The sequence below is a fragment of the Megascapheus bottae genome, chromosome X (genome assembly GCF_031878675.1).
Source record: "Megascapheus bottae isolate mThoBot1 chromosome X, mThoBot2.hap1, whole genome shotgun sequence".
NCBI lineage: Eukaryota > Metazoa > Chordata > Mammalia > Rodentia > Geomyidae > Megascapheus > Megascapheus bottae.
Window position 1 is genome coordinate 19,285,187 of NC_143547.1, and position 8,339 is coordinate 19,293,525.

An 8,339-nucleotide genomic window follows, 5' to 3' on the forward strand; every position below is an offset into this window, starting at 1 on the left:
CCTTCATTAATAGTTAATACAGGAAAAGTTATAACATCACTAGGGCAGGGAAAGGGGGGAAATCTATTAATATAAGCCAAGATACTATTTAGTTAGAAATAAGGTCAAAGTCAAGGAAGACAGAAAAAAAATGTTGTGACCCTGTTAGGAATGTGTGAAGGGCAGCTGAAGAAAATTGTCTTCCACAAGATGTGATTTTCATAATTTTAGAAATAATTTAGGGAAAAAGTGAAAAATTGTTTCCAAAACCCCTTATCACTTCCCTTCTGGGTAGAATCAGCTATAACTGTACTACTCAAAATATTTGCATTCATTATAACCAAAGTGCTACATTTGCAAGACTTAAAGAGCCATTTTGATTTCCTTAGGCAAAGGTAATCATCTGGGACTTGATTCATGTGAAAGCACAGGGACAGAATTTAAATGAGATGCAACGAACATGTTAGGCACATCTAAAAGGATTGTAAACATACTTGAATAAGACTCAGGAGTTTCTCAGATAACCTTTCTTTTTTTTATTGTAATTAGTAAAAGGGTTACATGATATTTGCCAGATAGAAGGTGCATTAATTCACATACACTGATACCCTTTCACATGTCTTGGTACCCGTTTCCCTCCCCCCCCCCACCCGCCACCCGTCTTGGTTTTCCCCCCTTCCCTATCAAATTTCAAATATCCAAATACAAATAAATTCAATATATCAGATAACAAAGTGAGATACTATACCAATATGAGATAACCAAGGGACAGCAAAGGAGATGAGAGACAGCATACTACATTAAGGACAACAATCATTCAGATAACCTTTCTTCTCTAGTTCCATTCTTCACCTTGGCTCGCAATGACTTGATGGCATGTCTTTGAATGCAGTATAAGAAATATTTGTGATCGGATCCTTGGCCACTGAATCACTTTCTGCTAGGCCTTTCTCTCTCTCTCTCCCTCTGGTGCGGACTAAAGCAGACAGTGTCTCAAGCACCTACAGAAAAGTGGTGGCTTCCAGTGCTCCTAGGAAGGTGTTGGGTTCCTCTGCTTCTGCCATCAACTCTCCATCTCCTTCACCCAGAAAAGCTGAAAAAAGTATGCGGGAGGGAATCCAGTTTGTGTACGCCCAACTCCCAAGTGGCAAAAAGGAATTGGAGAATTCTTTAGTCAGTCTCCTAAAGGTTCTGAAAAAGAAAATCAGATTCCTGAAGAGGCAGGACCCAGTGGCTTAGGAAAAGCAAAGAAAAAAACATGTCCTTTGCAACCTGATCATTCAGATGCTGAAAAAGAATAGAACTTAATTACTCATCTATAAATAATGTCTCATGTTTATTCTGATATCCTAGATGTTTGTGATGTTTGTCCAACTGGCTTTGTTAAATAGGAATTTATTTTTTTAAATGTTGCTAAAACTTAATTGTTTAAAAGTAAGTAGTTGTGAATCGAGGACTTTGTAAAATTGTGGCTACTCCTTTAGCACATGTTCAGTTTAATGCAGTAAATTGTTTCTTTGATCTAGTGTTAACCTTCTGTTCTCATCAAAAAATCAGATTTCATCATCTAATTACTAATCTGCTACTTTGAGGTTTGCTTAGATTTTTGTACTGATGTCATTTTTATGAATATTTGATAATTGGAATTGGGGCCATATTTCTATTTCTTTTGTTTGCTTAAAAAGAAAACAGGCTTTTGTACATCAAATAATTCAGTATTATTTAAATTTAAATGAAATCAATCATTTTTCAGAAAAGGGAGGAAAAAGAAATAATGTTGATAAAATGATGGGTATCTTTAAAAAAATGTTCAAGACATTTTGATCTTAAGTTTAAATGAATGGAAAAAAATCAGCAAAGAGATTTTTAAAAACACATGTAGAGTCCAACAAAGAGATTACATAGGTTACATTAGGGGTAAGAATTTATTTTTGTAAAAAAAGTTTTTAAAAGATTATATGGGCTGGGAGTGTGGCAAAGTGGCAGAGTCCCTGCCCAGCATGCATGAAGACCACAGTTCAATTCCTGGGTACCATATACACAGAAAAGGTGAAAGGAGTGCTGTGGCTCAAGTGGTAAAGCTCTAGTCTTGAGAAAGCCCAAGGATAGTTTTCAGACCCTGAGTTCAAGCCCCACGACTGGAAAAAAATTTTTTGTTTATGTGGTACTAGGGAATCAAACCCAGGGCTTCATGCATGGTAGGCAAACACTCTACCACTAAGCTACATTTCCAGGCCCAAGAGTAGAATTTTCCTTAGGTATACATTTAATATAGAATTGTCCTTTGAATTTGCAATTTTCCATTTGTATATCAATAAAAATTGATTGGCAAATCAAACCATAAACCCAGAGCTATGTCTAAAATCAGTGCTTTAGAAGCCCACCGAGCTAAAAAGAAACTGCCCAGAAAGCACTGGTGCCACTGGTGCTCCAAATGTTTAAAAATTGTTCAGGGAATTTGAAAAGAAACTCGTGATTTACCTGAGAAAACTATAAACATTGAATGATTTAAATATTATGAAAAGGAATTTTGCGAAATATAAAATAAATTTTAAATAGGGAAAGGAAACTTTGAACCTTAAGTATCAAGCAAATGCCAAGTCTAACAGACTGTGGTAGTACTAGACTACTTAATTTAAAAGTAAAAACAAAAAGAAACCTACAAAAGAAATGAATGGGGGCTGGGAGTTTGGCCTAGTGGAAGAGTGCTTGCCTAGCATGCACGAAGACCCGGGTTCGATTCCTCGGTACCACATATATAGAAAAAAGCCAGAAGTGGTTCTGAGGCTCAAGTGGTAGAACTCTAACCTTGAGAAAGTCCAAGGACAGTGCTCAGGTCCTGAGGTCAAGCCCAGGACTGGCAAAAAATAAATGAATGTTCTATAGACCCTGGGAAAAATTTTAGGAAAGTACAAAAATTAAAAGCATGCATTTTTTTTTGTTTGTAATTCTTTACTGTGGAATAGCTCAGGACATCAGTTCTAAGTAACAAAATTGACAATTATGTAAGGAAACATAATTTGGGTTGTATATTTATTGTTTTAATAGAATTGCTTACACAGTGAAAAATATAAAAATCTTCAGTGTTTCTATTTCATTTCTTAAAATAATCAGTGATATAAGTGAAGAGAGGAGCATCTAATATTTGTTAACTCATTCTTGCTTCCTCATCACACTTTTTATTTACTGATAGACTATTAGTTTTCAAAACTATTCGTGTTTTAGCAAGCAAGATTTTGTGAAATTTGTTTGAAATAAATGACTACTTACTTAAAAAAAGGAAATATTTGGGAAAAGATGAAGCTGGCAAAAAATTAATAGGGAACTATCAGAGCTCTCTTTGAAGAAACTGTTTTCAGATCCCAGTAAGCTATCAGTATCTAAAGAGTCACAACACGTACCCTATAATTATACAGATATTAAAACCAAAGAAGGAAATTATAAGCAGCCTACAAAAGAAGACAGATTTAAGCATGTTCCTGCTGTGGTGGCAGAGGCCCAGGAGGAGGCAATGAAAAGGTGGCTGTGGCAGCAAGAGACAAAATGCCCAAAGGTTTCCTACTTACCTCTAGCACTAATTTAAAGCCCAGGAACAGGAGTACACAACCCAATTAGTTACAGATGGATTCATAGACAACTTGTCACATAATGGAAAGTTCAAAACACTAAAGGAAATTATGAGTAACTCACAAAATACATCCTCCCTTCCTCACAGAAACATCAGAAAGAATCCCTCCCCGTACCCAACAGGAACATTATTTATGAAAGTGGCATAGAACCTGCCACAGCAACTGGCTGGTAACACTTTCCAGAGAAGAGTCAACATTTTTAAAGAGGGCAAATGAATCTGGTATCCTTGTTTCTTTTTGCTCTCTGATAGAAAACACAACCATTCCAGGGAAGACAGCCCCACCCAGGGGGAAGCAGGCCTGCTGTCTGAGAAGGCCACCAGGCCACTCAGCATGGAGAAAATTCAAACTCCGTATTCTTGGAATTACAATACTAAAACTCTCTAAAATATCACGGAAACCAGAAACAGAAATATGAATGAATTCAGGAAGGAAAGGGAATCCGATGAAAAAACTCATTCAACGAAAGGATATGAGAGAGGACATTGAATAACAAATCAAGAAAGAAGTCCATACAAAATCTAAAACTACTATTTAATAAAGAGATGGAAGTCATAAAACAAAAACAACTGTCATTTAGAAGAGGGGAAAAAGGATGACATTGCCCATTCTTAAGGAAATGGAAAGACTTGGAAAAAAATACATTAAGTGAAGTAAGCCAGACCCAATTAAGATAGGCTGCATGTTTTCCCTCATTTGTAATAGCTAGAATAACTATAAATCTATAAATTAGTCCAATGAATAGTAAAAAACAATAATTTCACTTGCACATGATTCATTGAATAGCATTCTAAGCCTAACACAGTGAGAACAATGGAGAAACTCTTAGGAGAGGATCACAATGGCTCAATAGCTATGTGCATAAGACCATATTAAAGAATGTTTATCCAAATGAACTCCAAAAAATGGAAATGAGAGGTTTTTTATTGTAATGTTTGCAGTCATTTCTTTTTTCTTTATTTCCTTTGGTTTATTCCCTGTTATCACTGTTTTTGATTTCCTTTATCTTATTTGGGGAGGCAAAGGGGAATCAAAGAAACACTGGGATAAAGGATGAACCAATTCAACAGTGATATTGCACTTGATTCTGCAAATGAACTAAACATTCTGAGGGACCAGGGAGTTGGGCAGGGGAAAAGTGAGAAAATGAGGGAGTGGCTAGCACTGTTTAAATAAAATGTACTCATCATCTTACTTATGTAACCTCAACCCCTATGCATATCACTTTTACAATAAGATTCAAATTTACAAATATAATACATTGTGAAATTGCTAGCATTACTATACTATACCCACTCTAACCCAATCGATTTGGCTATGAAATCTGACATTCTTATAGCTTCACTTGAGTTAGTATGTATTTTAACTTTGGGAAATGGACATTAGACAATATTATAAATAGAAAGTTCCTTCTTTTTTTCTAGACTCACTCTGGTCTGTGGAGCATCCAGAATTTGAATTCTAGGAAGCAAAGCACCTGAATTCAAGGCTTTCACAGTATTCTAAATTGTTTATTTGGAACAATGTACCAACTCACAGTTCAACTGGATGATAATGTTCAGTTTTTTTATACCAACAAATAATTTGAAAAGATGACTATTGGCAATGCTTTCTGAAAATGATATGTCCTTTTCTTCCAGGAAAATATGAACATGTTTATCAGGAAAATAGTCTATATAACAAAATTCTTCCCAAATCTAGTAGTGCATCCCCCAATACACATTTGTGTATACACTAGTACATACACCAGTCATTCACTTACTGATAGAAGATGAGAAAGCATATATCAAGCATCTATATATCAATAACAATAATTTATACAGGACATATACCGGCATAATTATAATCAGTTGCTACATGAAATAATTCTTTTTATCTATATTTGCCTTGTTATTGTATTTTATTGTTGGGATAATATATAGAGGGGTTACAGTTACATTCATCAGGTAATGGGCACATTATTTATCGAACCTTGTTACACCTTCTCATGTTTTTTCCCCCTTTCTCTCCCCCCACCCTCTCCCAATCATCTTATATCCCCCCTTCATTTCCCTATTTCAAATAAACAAATAAATGTATATACAATATACCAGGTAACAAAGTCAGATATAGTAACAATATGAGATTAACCAAAGGGCAAAAAAAGAGAAGAAAAATAACACAGTACATTACAAACAACAATCACACAAGATAAAGCTCTTGTTTCCATATCCTAGGATTTAGAGCTCCCCTATGACCCAGCAATCCCACTCCTCGGCATTTTCTCAAATGTCCAGAAACAAGACCATAGTAAAGCTACTAGCGCAACTATGTTCATTGCAGCATTATTTATCACAGCTAAGAAATGGAATCAACCTAGATGCCCTCAGTAATAAAGAAGATGTGGAATTCTATGCTGCCATCAGAAAGAATGACATTGCCCCATTTGTAAGGAAATGGAGACTTGGAAAAAATCATAGTAAGTAAGCCAGATCCAAAGGAACATAGGTTTCATGACATCCCTCATTCGTAATAATTATTTTACATCTAGGATTCTGCTAGCAGAGGATCACAATAGCTCAAAAGTTTTGTACATATGGTCATACAGGATGACAGTAAAAGAAATGCTTTTTTAAAAATATTTTGCTGTCATTTTTATGGTTTTGTACAAAGGGATTAGCATTTCATAACTCACATGATGAGTGTATTTCCTTTCTTTTAACAATGTCACTCCCTTTTTGGTGTACTGAATAGCAAGATTACATTCATTTACCCTTCCTCCCTCCCTCTCTGCATCTCCCTTTACCCCTACTCTCCCCCCCCCCAAAAAAACACCAGAAAGCCAAAATAAACACCATCACTACCAACAACAGCAATTCTCGGAGTTGAACTATAGCACATAAATTTTTCAACAGAAGCCATTGTGAATACTCATTGGAATCTCTTGAAAAGTGCTAGTCACAGGCTACATTACTCAACTAAAACCTGTCCAGTTGCATATATATTTATAAACTTCATATGTGGTTTCAATATGTAGACACATTTAATAAATAATATCAATCAACAGTTTTGCAAATGGGTAACCATTGTTCAAGAGTATGCCCTTTAAGATCTTTCATCACAGCATTGTTCATGCTCCTGCAAGGGGCATAAGTATGACATCATGCAGAAGCTCCAAAAATGAAAACTTACTTTAATAAGACAGTCATTTCTAGCAAGAAAAATACTTTCCTAAATCAGATGTTTGAATATGGTTTGTGGTTAAGAGCACATTATCTTTATCCACAAGATGCTCTCATGGGACCAGCGTATCTGACATGATGAATACTTACCAAGATGCATATTATCATATAAAGTAAAATTCCACAGACATAGGGTTTATTAGCAGTATGTCAGTGGACTTGAAGAAAATCAATGCAGCTCACTTACTGCCAGTATTGGGAAGCATTTGATATTTAATATTCACTAGAGCCCAATGTTGAAATGCCTTTTTTTCTACTGATTTGCATTCTGTGGCAAGGCTGGGGAGGCACCGTTGTCCTTTCACAATTCTAGCAAAGTCTCCAACAAGATTTTTATGCTATAGTGGTATTTAATGTTATGACTGGTCTTAGTCATTTTGCAGTGCCAATTTTTTTAAGGAGAAACATATGCCACTTACTAAAGAAATCAAAAATACATTTTTCCTCTGCTCCCCATGAGTTAGTGTATGTCATCAAATCTTTATTTGAAAAATCTATACATTTCTGAAAACTCTCTGGAGGTGGCATTTAATTATTTTGAGTGCTCAGTTAGCCAGGGTAATTTTTCCTGCTCTATGCTTTTCTTCCTTTTCATATATTTTATTTTCAAATATGGGAGCTTGATCTCAGGGCCATATACTCACTAAGCTTTTTGCTCATGTCTGGTGTTCTGTCCCTTCCACCACCAGTTCTGCCTTTTGCTGATTAATTATAGATCACAGACATGGATTCCTTTGGCTGGCTGACTTTCAATTTTGATCCTCACTTTTCAATCATTTGAATAGCTAGGATTATAAGCATAAACCATAGACGGCCAGTTTTTTTTTGGTTTTGGTTTTAATTTGTTTGGTTTTGCCAGTCATGGGTCTTGAACTCAGGGCCTGAGCACTGTCCTTGGACTTTCTCAAGGCTAGAGCTCTACCACTTGAGCCACAGCATCATTTCTGGATTTTTTCTCTGTATATTTGATACCAAGGAATCGAACCCTGGTCTTTGTGCATGCTAGGCAAGCACTCCACCACTAGGGCAAACTCCTGGCCCCAAGTTTTTTTTTTTGATGATTCTTTACATTAATATTCAGAAGTAAAGAAAAGTATGGAGAACATAGAATAGTATAATTCTTATTGACAATTGTGTTGAGGAGTCATCATATGAAACTTTCTTTATCACATGAAAAAGAATAAAACCTAGCTATTATAAAATTTATGGAAATTTAAACTGTTATAGTGTTTAGATTCAAAGAGTACACGATTTTAGACCTACTCTTTATGGTATACTTTAGTCTGAATGGATTATATCAATTTTGTCTGTAGAACTACTTTTTAATATAAATGTAAACAATTGAGTATATTCTGTAAGCACAAACTAAACGTGATAAAGTTATATTCATGGCAAAGTTTATTCTTTGAATTATAAAAACTAAAGACATTATAATTGGGTTTGAACTCCAAATGGCATATGCTATCAGGAAAACTTTGAGTCAGAACACATAAGTTATTTCTCAAATGCC

General features: G+C 35.3%; 1 pseudogene; it reads left to right on the forward strand.

The window, feature by feature from the left end:
* The window catches only part of LOC150040549 (PCNA-associated factor pseudogene), a 128,158-nt pseudogene extending 126,878 nt beyond the window's left edge, over window positions 1-1,280 (forward strand).
* The last annotated feature ends 7,059 nt before the right edge of the window (window positions 1,281-8,339 follow it).